The 17302-nt window shown below is 36.9% G+C and overlaps 1 pseudogene; it reads right to left on the minus strand.

Annotated features, from left to right (window-relative positions):
- Positions 1–1056: 1056 nt before the first annotated feature.
- LOC129899742 (putative late blight resistance protein homolog R1B-16) lies at positions 1057–16263 on the minus strand (annotated as a pseudogene).
- Positions 16264–17302: the final 1039 nt, after the last annotated feature.

Here is a 17302-nt window from a genome sequence, read left to right on the forward strand (position 1 = left end):
TAATCTCTCTCTTCTCGATGTGGGAGCTACATCGGATTCCATGTTATAGTTCGTATGATCTTAATTGTCGGTTAAAGTTAATATCCCACAAAGTACTATGTTCTTCTTATAAGCTCTTATGATGCATTGACCTCACTAAATGTTTTCAAGTTTTACTTTATGCTTTTCAAGATATTTGGTCATGCATCACATGTTCATATTGTTATGTCCGCTTATTCATATTCATGCATATTTCTCACATATTTAGTACATTCCACGTACTAATGCATACCTGTGCCTACATTGTCTCATAATGTAGGGTTCGACTCTCATCCTCCACGTGGCTAGTTGGTGATATACTCAGCTTTGCTATTTCGGTGACTCCTCATGATTCGAGGGCGAACCCGCTATGTCTTTTATTATGTTCAAATTATATTTCTTTCTTTATGTTTTGGTGAGCTAGGAACTTGTCCTATGCCCCATCTAAAAGTAGAAGAGGCATGTCTAGACTATTATGAGTATGTAGCTCCTATTTGTTCGGAGATTATGTTTTTATTCTCTTCTATTGAGACATCTACTTGAGACTTCCTTCAACATTTATGATTTTCTAGATGTATGTCTTATTACCTTATGTATACCGTGTCATATCTAGGGCCTAGCTTGGATTGTGACAACATGAAAACATTAATTATCTAAGAAATTTTCAAATTCGAACACATCCTCGTTAATTTGAGATCACCAAGGAGAAATAAAGCTAAAGCAAGCATTGAATAATTAGAAAGAAAAAAACTAAAACAATAGCATTGTTGTGGTTACAAGAAAAAACTCAGAGCTGCTAGTGATAGCTCTCTTCACTGTATTAAACACATTGTTATCAAATTCTACTTAAAATCAGCACATAGGATAGGAGTTTGTTTCTACTTACTTTGATAATAATGAGTTTAAGACGTCACATCCTTCATTCTCTATGATTTCTTCTTTAAGCCTCCAGAGATTTGTTGTTCATCAACTCAATCTTTTTCAGTGTTAGAATATTTGCAAAGCTAAAGGGGATCTCCTCAAGCTCACAACACCCTTTTATAACAAGGATTCCTCCGATACATCCCACCTTGAGATATCTATAGGGAGGCACCACTCTTCTTTTCTTCCACTCATGAGTTTGTACAACATAAACTTCTCTTCTCTACTCCTCTCCAAGCAAAAGTGAAGCACCACATCATGAACCTGGAATTCTTTGACTTTACCATTATATTTTCTCTTTGAAACCATTACCATGTTACTGTGGATGAGATCCATCAAGTAAGCTTCAGCTTCCGCTTCCATTAGTCTCCCAGTCCTTACACAATCCATAAACTTATCAATTTAGACACTGGAATGCTTACGTCCTTCGGAAACATCCCCATGTAAGTTATCATAACTTAACTGCATAACTGACAGACTATATCCTTCAGATTCACCAAGAAAGGAAAGTAGAGAATTTTTAACCACATCCCACCAAGAGGCTTCCATTTTCTTCCTTTTGATTATTCCAGCTACCAAGACAACCACTAGAGGCAATCCTTTGCATCTTTTCGCAACTGCTAGACTCACTTCTTGTAGTTCAGGTGCGCAACCTTCCTACTGAAATACATTTTTCTGCGACAATTGGTATGCGCACCAACATTCTCAAGTCGAGTTGTTAATTCTATTCTACTTCTATTTCTAACATCTATAAAGGAAAGCCTCAAGTCATTCCATGCCATACCATCCCACATATCATCCAAGACAATGAGATATCTCTTCCCAATTAGGTGTTTCCTCAACTTGTCAGCAAAGATGTCATCCTTATATCACTTATCCTTTGAACCAGTAACTTAACTAAAAATCTCTTGTAATATATCTCTCCGGTTATATATTTGGGTAATGATCCACCATGTTCAAACATTAAAGCAAGAAATAATTATATCATTATTGTACACCTTTCTAAAAATAGTTGTTTTCTCTTGTCCTCCCATACCTACAATTGGGAGGACATCCAGCTCATTTGTACCTCTAATCAGTTACTAAATTATCGTTTCTGTGTCATTCCCAAATCCCACTACCTCCTCCTCATTCACAGGATTGGTATGTCGAGTTGGCAGATATTTAGATAATGCTATCACATAACATAGCTTAAGAGCAACGTCCGCCCACCACATCTCAGTCACCTCTACACAAATATGCTTGATCTCCTTTAAGGTTGTAGGAAGTGAGCAAAAAATATGCCAAAGAACATTATACTGAGCAAGAATAGAGTCAATGGAAACTTCAGCTTCAGATGCCAAATTGATAGTACATCTTTGAAGATCTTTAGGAATTTTATGTTCATGGTGCATCATTGGAACATATCTGAAAATGGATAACAAAGATGACAACTCCTACTCTAATATGAGTGTAAGAGATGATAACTCTTTCTCTAAACTACCAATATGAGGTTTCATCATGAAATCTAAACCTGATTTAGATTTTTGCATCTTATTCAATTTCTGTTATTTAGTTTTGATGATCAACAAACTATGGGACCTGATACACGAACCTGGTCCCATGAGTAAGTCAAATTGTAGACTAGCCAGCTGCAAAGCTGCCATCCTTTATAGTGGTTGGTAGAACCAACAGAGGCAGCAGACCTAAAGCCAATCAGATGAATCCTAGGATGTGGGTCTCCAACATTAATACTCAAACTGTGGACAACAAAGTTTTTTGGCTTTTCTCTTGAAGAATTGACAATCAAGAACAGTTATTTGTGTTCTCTCAAGAAAAGACAAACTGCAACAAAAACTGCATGGGACCCGATAGAGTTGTTCAAGTTATTCTTCTTTGTAGCCTTGTTGTAGTGTTGAGTCTTATGTGCAACATTGTAAAATCAGTTCCTATTGAATAAAGAAATCTTGATTATTTCCAATTGTATTGCTTTATTATAACTTCATTGCTATAGTTAGTTTTGGAGTGTGTTGAAAAATCTACATCACTGAGAATCAGTTGTGTAGTGGGCAATAGTGATATTGCTTAGGCTCAAGTCTTGTAATAGTAGTATTGCAAGTAAAGGGGTGAAGAGGGTTAGTAACTAGGTATAATAGGTTGTAATAGTTTATTTTGCTCTTGCACCTTAGTGAAGATTAACAGCTAAATCCTGAGGGTGAGGTCGTGGTTTTTTTTTCCTTGAGAAAGGAGGTTTTTCACGTAAAATAGTATGCAATACTCTTATCTTCCAGTTTGTCTTACTATTTATTATTCTATCAAAGGACTGGGTCTTTTGACATAGTAAAGGACTCGTACAAAGCTATCAATTGGTATCAGAGCCAGTGTTTTCTAGACAGTTAACACCGAGAGAAGATCTTATGAACTGAAAGATGGCTGCTCCACCTAATCTTGAAGAGGGACAATTTGCTACTAGGTCACCTAGATTTAATGATCAGTTTTATGGGTGGTGGAAGACTCGCATGCACGATTTTCTCATGGCAGAGGATAGTGAACGATGGGATGTTGTTCTGGATGGACCTTACATTCCTATAAAAGAGGTCAAAGAAGGAGAAGTTACTCGAGTTATACCCAAAACTCAAAAGGAATATGGCAAAGCTGACAGAAAGAAGATAGAAAAGAAGTACAAAGCAAAAACACTACTCATCTGTGAAATATGACCTGATGAATACAACCAAATTTCTGCATATGAATCTGCCAAGGAAATATGAGATTTCCTAAGGACTACTCACAAAGGAACTACTCAAGTGAAGGAGTCAAAAGTTGACATGTTAACTACTCTATATGAGAACTTTACTATGAAGGAAGGGAAGACTATTGAGGAAATGCATACCAGATTCACCTCTATCACCAATGAACTTTGGTGTTTAGGTGAACCCATCCATCCCAACAAACAGGTCAGGAAAATTCTCAGGATTCTTCCTAAGCCCTGGGAAAGCAAAGTAGATTCCATCATGGAAGCAAAGGATCTAAAGATTCTTACTATAGACGAGTTAATTGGAAATCTTCAGACTCACGAGTTAAATAAGTAGCAAGACTACTCCAAGAAAGACATAAAGAAGGAAAAATGCTTGGCTCTTAATGTAACTCAGGGTGAAGATTATGAAGAAGATCAAGATATGGCATACTTAACCAAAAGATTTCACAAAATTATGAGGAAGACAGGAGGGTTTATGAAAAAAGGGTAACACAAACAAAGCTGCAAATGGCACTGACCTATTTCATGGATGTGAAAAAACATGATATTTCATCAGAGATTATCCCATGCAGAAAGGAGAATACAGAAACTATGGCAAGACTGGAGGCGACAAAGACAAATGAAAGGACCGAACAAATTAAAAAGAAGAGTTGTAGTTGACTATGTAGTGAAGAGGGCTCTTGCTGTATGGGGAAACTCTTCAATCGACTTAGAAGAATCTGATCACCCAGAAGATGCCTCTATGCTGGCTGTGAAGGATGATGATGATATGTTCAACTCCATGTTTGCCTTTATGGAAATGTCTGATGATGAAGCAGGCGAAGAGGTAACCTTGCTTGACCTTAAGGAAAATAACAATGCCTACTCTTTTAGGAAACTCAAAAATCTGGCTTGTGTCTTGATTGATTCATTATGTGAATTAACTTCGGAAAATGATTTCCTGAATAATAGCATTGACATTTTTCAAGATGAAAAAACTTCCTTGGTCATCCAAATGTCTGAATTAGAAGGAAATATTATGTTGTTGGAAGCTGAGAATAGTAGTGTCAAGGAAATGCTGGGATGAGGTCCTAAAGTAGATGTCAAGATGAAGGGTAAGTTGAGCTGGAACTTGAAGAAAGTCTTAAAAACTCTGAATTAAAATTAGCCATTGCCCTAGAAAGAAATTTCCAACTAGAGAAGGACCTGGTCCGGGTCAAGGAGGAGTTAAGTAAATTTCTCAAGTGGACTACATCGTCCAAAATACTAGAAAATCTGACAAATCAAGGGTACAATGGTGGAAAGGGTCTAGGATGCAAAATGATAGAACCTCCTTTCAATCCACATAGCAAGTATGTGTCTGTATCTAATAACTTGCTATGCATTCACTGTAGTAGAAATGGTCATCTAAAAGGGGACTGTGATGCTTGGAAAAAAAACAAACTAATTTCAAATTATTTCCTGCATAAAGACAGTTAGAAGAAGGCATCTGGTCCAAACAAGATGATGAGAAAGATGATGTTGCCCTACTGGGCTTGGAAAGCTTTGATTATACCACTTTCTGCATACTGGAACTCAAACTTAGATGGGTTCCCAAACCTAATCAATAGCTTTTGTGCAGGAAAGGTCAAGTAGTCAGTTCTGGTTTATGGATAGTGGTTGATCGAAGCACATGACTGGAAGGACTGAGAATTTCCTCTCTCTCAAGGCTATTCAAAGTGGAAGTGTCTCTTTTGAAAATAGAAAAAAGGTTATATTCTTAGCATTGGAAGAATTGGGAAGTCACTGGAGCATTTAATTGAAGATGTGTGCTACTTAAATGGGTTGAAGTACAAATTACTCAGTGTCAAATTTGTGATAAAGGAAATGAAGTCAGATTCTTGTCTGAGAAATGCATTGTCACAAATCTGTCACCACAGGAAGTAATCTTGACTACAAAATGGTGTAAGAACATGTATGTAGCTGATTTGAACTCTGCTCAAGGAAACAATTTAACATGTCTCAGAGTTTAAGATGAAAGTGCAGAACTGTGGCATAGGAGGCTGGGCATGTTAGTTCATCCTTGCTGAACAAACTTGTAACCAGGGACCTGGTTCGAGGACTTCCAAAGGTGAAATTTACTAACAACGGAGTTTGTGATGCATGTGTCAAAGAAAAGCCAACCAGAACTTCTTTCAAAATAAAGAAAGAGACAAGCACCACCAGACCTCTTGAACTCATTCGCATGGATTTGTATGGACCGGTCAAGATACAAAGTCGAGGAGGGAAAAAGTACATTTTTGTCATTGTTGATGATTTCTCAAGGTTCACCTGGACAATGTTTTTAAAAATCAAGAATGAGACGGCTTATGTGTTGATATACTTTGCAAAAATGATCCAAACCAAGCTGAACTGAAGGATAGCAAGGATCAAGTCAGATCGTGGAACAAAGTTTGAAAATGCTAGGGTTGAAAGCTTTTGTGTAGAATAGGGAATACATCACAATTTCTCAGCTTTTAGAACTCCACAACAAAATAGGGTAGTTGAAAGGAAGAATAGAATCCTAATTGACATTGCAAGAACTATTTTGATAGACTCTGAACGGCCAAAGAATTTCTGGGCTGAGGTAGTGAACACGGATTGTTATGTGATTAATCGATGCATGATCAAGTCGATACTCAACAACATTCCATATGAATTGCTGAACAACCGAAGGCCCAAGCTTAGTTATCTCAGAGCCTTTGGGTGCAAGTGCTTTGTGTTAAATAATGGGAAGGATGATCTGGGTAAATTTGATCCCAAGAGCGATGAAGGGATATTTGTTGGGTACTCCTCTTTCAGCAAAGCCTACAGAGTGTACAATAAGAGGACAATGTGCATTGAAGAAAGTGTCCATGCACAGTGTCATCTTGTTGTACAGTGTCATCTTATTGAGAAATAGACAATTTCAATGATAAAGATGATTCTGAGATTAAAGAGCTTCTTCAGATTCAGAGAGACAATGGTGTTGCAAGTGATAAAGCTCAGGCCGATGAGGCTGAAAATAATGATGAAACAAATGAAGATAAGGAAACAGAGAAGGGACCTGGTTCATCTCCTCAAGGAGATGAAGAACCAATTCACCCTACTGACAATGTGGATAACAATCAAGCTCAACCTAAACAGACTTTGTCTGATGACGAAGGGATGAATACTTCTACTAATCAACAACAACGAAATCATCCAAGGTGGAAGCATCAATCTTCCCATCCCTTGGATGATCTTGTCTTACCATTGAATTTTGGAATGCATACTAGGTCTAAGACAAGAAATCTAGTGGCATTTTCAGCATTTTTGTCTACCATTGAGCCCAAAAATGAGAAGGAAGAACTGAAGGATGTAGATTGGGTAAAATCTATGCAAGAAGAACTTCATCAATTTGAGAGAAGCAAAGTATTGCACTTGGTTCCTTGTCCCTTTGACAGAACCATTATAGGAACCAGGTGGGTGTACCGCAATAAGATGGATGAAAATGGAGTAATAACCAGGAACAAATAAAGGTTGGTAGTTCAGGGATACAATCAAGAAGAAGGAATTGATTATGATGAAACATTTGCTCCAGTTGCCAAGATGGAAACAATTAGAATTCTGATTGTATTTGCCACGTTTATTTATTCAAGTTGTTTCAAATGGATGTCAAGAGTACATTTTTGAATGGATAACTGAAAGAGGAAGTGTATGTCAAACAACCTCCTGGTTTTGAAGATGTCGATCAGCCAAATCACGTGCTCAAGCTTGACAAAGCACTCAATGGTCTAAAATAGGCCCCCAGGGCCTGGTATGAGAGGTTGTCAAATTTTTACTTGACAATGGATTTAAGAGAGGGAATATTGATAACACACTCTTCTTAAAGGCAAGAGGAAGAGACTTGCTGATTGTTCAAATTTATGTAGATGCCATCATTTTTGGAGCCACTTCAAGTTCCTTGTGCAAGGACTTTGCTACCCTCATGTCAAGTGAATTTGAGATGAGCATGATAGGGGAATTAATGTTCTTTTTGGGATTGCAAATAAGGCAATCATCGCATGGTACCTCTATTTGCCAAGAGAAGTACATCAAAGATCTTCTGAAGAAGTTCCACATGACAGAATCAAGGCCAATTGATACTCCTATGGGAACCAATTCAAAACTTGATATTGATGAACCTAGTCCTGCAGTTAATGAAACCATGTACAGAGGAATTATTGGGTCTTTGTTATATCTAACAACGAGTAGACCTGATATTGTGTTTAGCATGGAAATGTGTGCAAGGTTCCAGGCATGTCCAAAAGAATCCCATCTGAAGGCTGGAAAAAGACTTTTAAGGTACTTAAAGGGAACTGAGGACCTGGTCCTATACTATTCGGATGGAGACTCATTCAACTTGGTAGGATATGCTGATGCTGATTATGTAGGGTACTTTGTTGATATAAAAGTACCTTAGGAATGGCTCACTTTCTAGGATCCTCCTTGATCTCTTGGGGAACCAAGAAACAAAACTCAGTTGACCTATCCACTGTAGAGGCTGAGTATGTTACAACTGCCTCTTGCTCTGCTCAATTGTTGTGGATCAAACAGTAGTTGGAGGTTTTTGGAGTACTCACTAATACTATTTCGTTGATGTATGACAATACAAGTGCTCTTAACATGGCCAAGAACCCGGTCCAACATAAGAGAATGAAGCATATTGATGTGAGACATCATTTTCTAAGAGATAATATCGAGAAAGGGAATATATGTGTGAAGTTTTACAAGATTGAGGATCAGATCTAAACAATCGACTTTCAAACTTGAGAGGGACCAGGTCCCTACTCACAGGTTAGCATTCTATATACTGATTTTGAACTACGTTCTAAAATATGCTAAATCTGCCATATGTCAAGCACCCCTCTTCTAATTCGCAGTCTTTTCAAACTGAACACTCAAGCGACGTTACATAGGGACCAGACACCTCTCTTCACTCTCATTATAACCCCTACCAAATTCAAATTCTTGCCCATTCTACTTCAAATCTCTCTCTCTCTCTTCCTCAAATCAAACCCATCAAGTCCTCTCAAAAAAACATATAATCTTTCTTTCATCTTTGTGTTTCTTATCTCCAAGAATGTCTGGTGCCCCTCATAAAAAACCCAAATGTCTGAACCTGAGACTTACCCTCAAACTCCGATGAGTGAACCTGTGCCGGAAATTGAAATTACTTACTCCTCGAGTCAAATTTTGATCACCTTTTGCATATATACATCTCCTCCATCCTCTCCTACATATGAAAGTACTCCCATCTTTTCTCCAACTCTTTGATCTCTAAATCTCAAGAGTTGTCGCCCCAGGGTTCAGTTCATTTTGTGGACAGGTCAAGTCTTCACTCTCCTGAGAATGAACCTTCAGTTGATAATAGTTTTTCATATCAACCTGGTATAGTGTCCTCAAATATGTCTGAACTCTATTTTGATGGAGATTTTCCTGATCAACGCAGTGTTGGGTCAAATATACTAGTTGTAGGGGAGGAATGGATTGTCCAAAGTCTGGCTAAGATGAGAGGAGATAGAATCAAACCTCCTTTATCTGATGAGAAAGAAACATTACCAGATGTTTCCATTATAGGGTTGGAGCCTATCTTCGACCAAACCCCAGTGCAAGAGTTGCCTAGGGCACCAATTGACGAAGAAGATGAGATGCCTTTTCTGACCAGGTTTACAAGGAAAACTCAGCACAAAGAAATAATGGCAAACAAAGGGAGTCTAACTCATCAAGAGATTGCTGCGAGTGATTAATTGGGCCAAAACAATAAGGTTCCAGGAAAACATATAGTCCCTGAAGAATCTGTGGAGATGTCTAATAAAGGGAAAAAAGTCATTTATGAGCTTCCTAGAAAAGCTACTTGGAGCACTCGGAAGTTACTTAGTGATGCAATTGAGGCAAGCAAATCAAAGACCATGCAATGAAGGGAACTACGACATCAAGCAGTGACTGATAAGGATAATATTCTAGATGATCAAGTAATTGATGTGTCTAAAGTTGCTGAGGATAGTGATACCATTTTTGATGACGTGATTTCTGCTACAAAGAAGAAGAGATGTGAAACGTCAATTACTGTGTCCAACGGGGGGAAAAAGAAACGTAAAAAAATTGCCAAGGGGAAGAAGCCTGTTATTGTGGAGGTATCTACTCCTGAGAAGGAACCAGGTCATCCCAACAAAAGGAAAATAATGGGAAATATTTTGAGCATGGATGAGAGAATCAAAATTTGCGCACTCAGAAGGTGTTGAGTGGTAGATTTTTTGATCCAGAAGTTTGTGATCATCCAGGAATGAGGGACCTGGTCTATGCAGTTAAGATTCAAATGTAGACATCTTTATTTGAGTGGCCCATTCCCACTCTTCATGAAAATAAGGTATGTGAGTTTTACTGTAATCTGGATTTTGCTGATGATGGTAGTCTCAACACAATAGTGGGTGGCATCATGTTCCACCTTTCTGTAGAAATTTTGGGGAACATTCTTGGAGTTCCAAAGGAGGGGGTTACCTCAGGGGATAAAGAAGCTCCCTCACACGCTTTTATCCTGGAAGCTGGTAAGTTACCAATTTTGAGTGGTGAAAGTGTCCCTAAAAAATTTTAGAAAGGCCAATATCAACTCTACTTTGATTTTGTGAACAAGGTTCTTCTGCCTAGATCAAAAAGGAGGGCTGTTGCATCTTCTGTTGACTTGTTTCTGATGGAAACACTTAGCAAACTTGAACCTATTAATATTCCCGCCATTATACTAGAGCATACTCATAAAACAATGGCGGTGAAAGATGGGAAACATGGGTTGGGTTATTGGTATTTGTTCAACCTGGTCTTTCAGCATTTTGGAATTGATGTGAGCAAGGGTGTTAAGGGAACTATTAAACAAGCATTTTGTAATCCACCCTTTTAGAGTGAGAATGTGTTGAAGGTCGAACCGGTAACAGAGCAAAGTCTCAGTTGTCTGATCTCCTGGAACAACAGGAAAAATTAAAGCTGGAATTGGAAGAAATGACATTGACCCTAGCAAGCCGAGATGCTAAGATTTCAAGTCTCAATGCCCAGTTATTACTCATTTAGACAGAGGGACCTGGTTCAAGTGAAATTGCTGAGTTGAAAGATCAAAATGCAAATCTTACTGCTAAGGTTAAAACTCTAACTCAGCAGTTACTTTAGGCTCATGCTGACAACAATACTCGAATGACCCTCATTCTTCAGTCTCTTGCTCCCAAATCCTCCTCCTCCTAATTCCTCAGTTTAGTCCCTTGTTATTCTCTCCTTCGTTGGCAGTTTATGTGTTAATCTTATGTAATTCTTCTTCAGTATAATGTAATGCTGCCCTATTTTAATATGAATATGTTGGTTGTTTGTTCTACTGCCTGCTTCTTGTCTTTATGATGATCCTACTCATGTTCAGAGTTGCCACAGTGTCTATGAATTTGCCTGCTTGTATACTGTACTATTTTTGTTTACTGTGTTCCTTTTTTATGATGCCAAAAGGGGAAGGTGTGTGATTTATCTCGGGATGGAAAGTTTTTGCAAGTTTTTGCTTGGGTGACCTGGTTGGAATAGAGGCAGGGGGAATATTTGTTGACTTCCATATAGGGGGAACAAAATGTTGGGGGAAGATATTGTTGATAGGGGGAACATGTGTTGACTTACATAGTTTGTCATCATCAAAAAAAGGGGAAAATGTTATTTAGATTTGATGATCAACAAACTATGGGACCTGATACACGGACCTGGTACCATGAGTAAGTCAAGTTGCAGACTAGCCAGTTGTAAAACTATCATCCTCTACTGTGGTTGGTAGAACCAGCAGACCTAAAGCCAATCAGATGAATCCTAGGATGCGGGTCTCCAACGTTAATGCTCAAACCGTGGACAACAAAGTTTTTTGGCTTTTCTCTTGAAGAATTGACAATCAAGAATGGTTTTTTGTGCTCTCTCAAGGAAAGACAAACTGCAATAAAAACTGCACAGGACCTGATAGAGTTGTTCAAGATATTCTTCTTTGTAGCCTTGTTGTAGTGTTGAGTCTTATGTGCAACATTGTAAAATCATTTCTGTTGTATAAAGGAATCTTGATTATTTCCATTGGTATTGCTTTATTGTAACTTCATTGCTAGAGTTAGTTTTGGAGTGTGTTGAAAAGTCTACATCACTGAGAAACAGTTGTATAGTGGGCAATAGTGATATTGCTTAGGCTCAAGTCTTGTAATAGTAGTGTTGCAAGCAAAGGGGTGAAGAGGGTTAGTAACTAGGTACAATAGTTTGTAATAGTTTATTTTGCTCTTGCACCTTAGTGAAGATTAGAAGCTAAATCTTGAGGGTCAAGTCGTGATTTCTCCTCCCTTGAGCAAGGAGGTTTTCCACGTAAAATAGTGTGCAATACTCTTATTTTCAAGTTTGTCTTACTGTTTATTATTTTATCAAAGGACTGGTTCCTTTGACACAGTGATGGACTCGTGCAAAGATTTCAATTTCCTTAAAAGAGACTCCAGAAAACACAATTCACCAGCAGTGGAAACTAGGATGGAGTGAATTTTAAGGATTTGTAATACGTCTACACTAGTCCCTTTAGATCTTTAGTTTTCTCCAATATCTGTATCAAGAAAATATTTATTTTGCTGGCGTCATCTTTGTTTATAGAGATAGGAGGAATCTTTTGAATTACATATAGAACATCACTCGCTATAGCTCCAACCTTTTCCATAAACTCATTCAACTAGTTGCCTTCATCCTCTTGGAAACTGGCTAATTAATAGGATTTTCCTTTTTTGAAATTTTCCGCTTTCTTGACTTATTATGGGAGTACAATGTTTATGGATAGTATTAAGCATTAGCCTTTGACAGGCTTTCCCATACAAAAGAGTTCGCCCAAGCTTCTGACCACGATTCTGAAAGAAATGATTGGTCGTACAGTCGTTAGCAAAAGACAGAAGGGCCAAAGCACAACAAGCCTACCCTTCATCAAAGCAAGCCCAAGCCCATGTAAGAATGACCTCTTCAGGAAATATGAAAACTTTTTGGTAGGGACAAGCCATTTTTTGTCCTTGAATCAGGTCAGGAAGAAAAAGTTGTTCCAGCTCCGGGGAAAAGATTCATCTTCCAATTTTCCCTTCCTTCCAATTCCAATATTTTGGATTGAAATCAATAGCATGATTTGACACATCAACATTAAGGAAAACATGTTGATGTTGCTTTTGAAAAGAAGAAGAGGTAGAGCAATTTATCCCACATCAGAAAAAGAAAAATGGATTATTAATTTTTGTACTTATAAAATGAGATTTACTCATTTGGTTTAGTATATCACCAAAACTTCAATTCCTTGTATACTAGAGGAGAATTTTAGAGATAATTCTCGTGAAGATCTCCTTGGAAATAGTATCTTAAGAATTGGGGTGTGTGGAGAAAAATATTGTGCATTGTATGGTGTAATAATTTTCATATTGTAAATATTTTTCTGGGTGATCCGTGATTTTTCCCGCATTTGATTTCTACGTTATATCTTATGTTGTTTTTATTCTCTTTAATTTCTCTGTTATTATTTTTTGCTTGAAGGGGATCCGAAAGGGATGAAAATTAGTCGATGCTTTTTCCCAACAAGTTGTATCAGAGCTTTTGGTGTGAAATAATTCTTTTGAAATTTTAGTATGCTCTGTGGTTGTAGCTTTGTCTGATCTTCCACATTAAAAAAAATTCTGAATTAGAATTATTATTTTCAAGCGAAAGTTTCGTCCTGGTGGAGTAGCAAGTGTAGTCTGATTCTGGTGGAGTTTGTTATTATGGTGGAGTTGCTTTGGGGTACTTTTATATATGGTAATAGTGAGAATAAGTACAATCTAAAGAGGGTTGGGCTAAGAAAAGACTTGATACTTAAGTGTAACCATTATGATCCACCTCTCTTTCTTGGAAACTAATTTATTGGGTATTTTTCATTTCTATTAGCTATTTATTAGCATATGTTAAGCATGTAGGGACAAGTTTTGAGAATTTTGGTTAGAGAATGAGTTTTGGAGCTGGTTGCGTGAGAAAATAAAGTCAAAGATGATAAAAACTTATTCGCAAGTGTTATCAAAATCTGCTATGCATTAGTTAAGAGATGAAGAAGCTTCAGCGATGGTTCCTGAACTACGACGGTTGTGATTTATGACATGTATGATTGCGGTGGGGATGTAGCTTTGGGACTTTTGTGGTTCTCTATTAATGCAAGGAGGAATCAAAAGAGGTGGTCAAATGGTAAAAATAAAATTGAGGATTTGACTAGTGGAATTTTGGAATCTTTGTGGACTGAAAATTTTGATCAACAACTAGTAAACTCGGACAAGGTAGGATTGTAAGGAGCTGTTCTGCAAAGGCTCCAACTATATGCTGGGATAGGTATCCTTATGACATGTTCTCCAAGGTTGTCATGATAAAGGATGGAATAATTCTAGCGTGTCCACAATTTTCACATGGGCATTGGTTGATTGGTGATGTCAAGGTTTGTGGTGGAAAGGATGTCGATGGCTAATGGACTCTCATGAAATCAACAAGAGGGCTGCACCATAAGTTATTGGCGGGTTTTTGTTTTCGACATTAGCCGAAACTAAAATTCTTGAAATTGGAAAGTGATTTCAAGTGAAAATTCTTGGACTGGTGATATTCAATCTGAGTGGAGTTACTCTTTATGGTGGGGGATATGATAATTCTTGAATTTAGAATTATGATTGTCACAATGTGAAAGTTGCAATTGCACATGGTTGGCCGAGTATAGAATTAGGTGGAGAACTAATTCTATTATGTATAGCTGGACAACTGTAAAGGGCTAATAGATTGCATCTTTTTCTCTTCAAAAGGTGGAGAGTTGTTGATTTTTCTTTTGAAAAGAAGAAGAGTTAGAACAATTTATCCCACGTCGGAAAAAAGAAAAATGGGTTATTGCTTTTTGTACTTATAAAATGAGATTTACTCATTTCGTTTAGTATATCACTAAAAATTCAATTTCTTGTATACTAGAGGAGAAGTTTAGAGATAATTCTCTTGAAGATCTCCTTGAGAATAGTATTTTAGGAATTAGAGTGTGTGAGAAAAAATATTGTGTATTGTATGGTGTAATAATTTCATATAGTGAATATTTTTCTGGGTGGTCGGTGGTTTTTCCCGCATTGGGTTTCCACGTTATATCTTGTGTTGATTTTATTCTCTTTAATTTCTCTGTTATTATTTTCTGCTTGAAGGCGTTCCGAAAAAGACGAAAATTAGCGGTGCTTTTTTCCAACAAAACCAACAAGAACTCTATTGCCACATCAATATGTGGAGCAGAGACATTATTAGGAAAGTTAACGAGCTCTTTGTTTCTGAGGTACATCAGAAGACTGGAGATGATGTGAAAATCCTTTTGGTAATTTCTTGTCCTTGAAAGTTCTTGATTGAGTAAATTTTGAAGTCTTTAGTTCACCAAGAAAAATCTTCTTCATTTCCAACTCCACTAGCACAATCAGGCATGATAGATACGGAGGTTTATTCAAGATAACATCTTCATCCTCATAAATGCTAAGCGAAATAGCACCACAAAACTGTTCCACATTGTTAGCCATGAACCGAATTCGAGTCTCCAAACACTCCAGCTTCTCATGGCCGACGTAACCATTTATCTCTGTGGCATATAAGAATCTCTCACTCCCTCAATGAAAAAAGAAAACGTTGTAAGAAATCGAATTATAAAGCAAGTGAAAATCATTCAAAAGAAAATGAGATTTTTACATCAGTACATAATTTAGATTCTTGAATTCTAGCAAGTGTAATTCTAGCCTTTCCATATTAAGATTAATTTTGTGTTCATCTGGAATTCGACGAAAAAACTAAGTGAAGCATTTCCACAACTGATTTGGCCATCTTTGTGAGTTCGACCAACGAATTAGGAAAAAGAACATGATGGTACTTTATAAAGGTTCTAAAAAATCTTAGGTTTATTTCAAGTATCTCAACTAGACCAATCCTGATTGTACCCAAATCACCTCCATTCTTGATCCATCTTAGCTGATCTAACACATTGTCAATGTCATTTTGAGCCATCTTCTGCAAGTTCACCAACGTTTAAATATAAGTTTCATCATATTGAGAAGAGTTTAAATGGAGTAACAATATGATCAGTGACGATTTATGTCATTTTTGAAACAACAAGGCCATTGAACATGTTTCTTTAAGAAGGTGTTGCCGAAGATTGATTTTGCTAATCTGCAAGCAAAAGTCTAGACAAACAGTTGGAACGATGCGAACTGGACAGTCTACTCTCTTGTATGTTATTTGATTACCTATTTCTTATGAAAAAGAACCGTTTGATCACGGTTGTAGGAAGCAACTCGTTTCTTGATATATGTAGTGCCCAGAATTTTCAAGAATTAGAGCTTGTATTAGTACACGAGTATCATCAAAACCAACGTGCTCTGCACCTACAATTTCACCTCTGTTTCCAGCAGTATCATCAAAATCAAATTTGAGCCACCAGAATTTGGTGATTCAGTAATCTCCAAAACAGAATTTTTTGCACCAGTTCCATCCGCGTTTGCGTCTTTGCGGTAGATCAATCCCCCCAGTAGAAGCAAGGGTAGAATTCCTTTAATCATTGATAGAGCAGGTTTCAGTCCTACATTGGTTGAAGAATGGACCGGTGGTCTGCTTATATGGACTTAGGCAATCCTCCCTTTGATGAGTTAGCTTTCGGGGGTTGAGTTACACTAAATGTCATATTTTTTACGTAGTAACATAGTCAGTCCCGTTTGAGCTCTCGGTACACGTTCCAGTCAGTACCGTTTGATTAAAACTTATTCTTTCTCCATACCAACCACACACTTTATCTCATAGCCTATTCCAAATTTGATATATCACACCTTTTATGTTTGGAATCTTACTTCGCTGAATGTTCACACAGACTTCTTGTGAATGAAGTAGAATAAGTAGTAATAAAATATTGCAGCTAAGGCCAAAAGAAGGTCTTTAGTTGGTAGTTAATTAATATTTTTAAAAATGACCCTTGTGACTTATACTTCTCTTTCTTACTTCTTATCGCAAACAGCATTTAAAAGATTCCATTTGATTAGTTTCCTAATTTGCTATTACTACTTAGAATATTAGCCCTCGTACAAAATCATCATCATATATTATTACAAGTGAGAATGTTTAAGTTCAAAGTTGGATTACGAAAATGTCTTTCACTAATTTTTTTAGTTAAAATTTCTTTTACTAAATTTTAAATTTAAATCAATAATGACAATTAAACTAGACCAAATACATGGTTAAATAATTTGGAACATAGATAGTATTGATTTTATATCACTTTAATGCTTCGTACAAACAAATACATTGAATTCAATTGTGATTGAGGTCATTCATTCTCCTTCATTTACTTCCAAAACGTTTTTCATCATCATTTCATTACACGGAAAATATTCCTCCTTTTTTCTTTTCCTTGAATTCGAAACCATGATCTTTTCATTATCATATTCTTCAACTTTTGACGTAACACCTTCCACTTTTAGTATTTAGTATAATATGCATGATGTTATTTAATATTTAATTAATTAGATATTTTATTTAAAGTAAGGGTAAAATGGTAATTCAATTTTGCACTTTGAAGCTTCCAACTTTTAATAATATATATGATAT

The sequence above is a fragment of the Solanum dulcamara genome, chromosome 8 (assembly GCF_947179165.1).
Source record: "Solanum dulcamara chromosome 8, daSolDulc1.2, whole genome shotgun sequence".
NCBI classification, from domain to species: domain Eukaryota; kingdom Viridiplantae; phylum Streptophyta; class Magnoliopsida; order Solanales; family Solanaceae; genus Solanum; species Solanum dulcamara.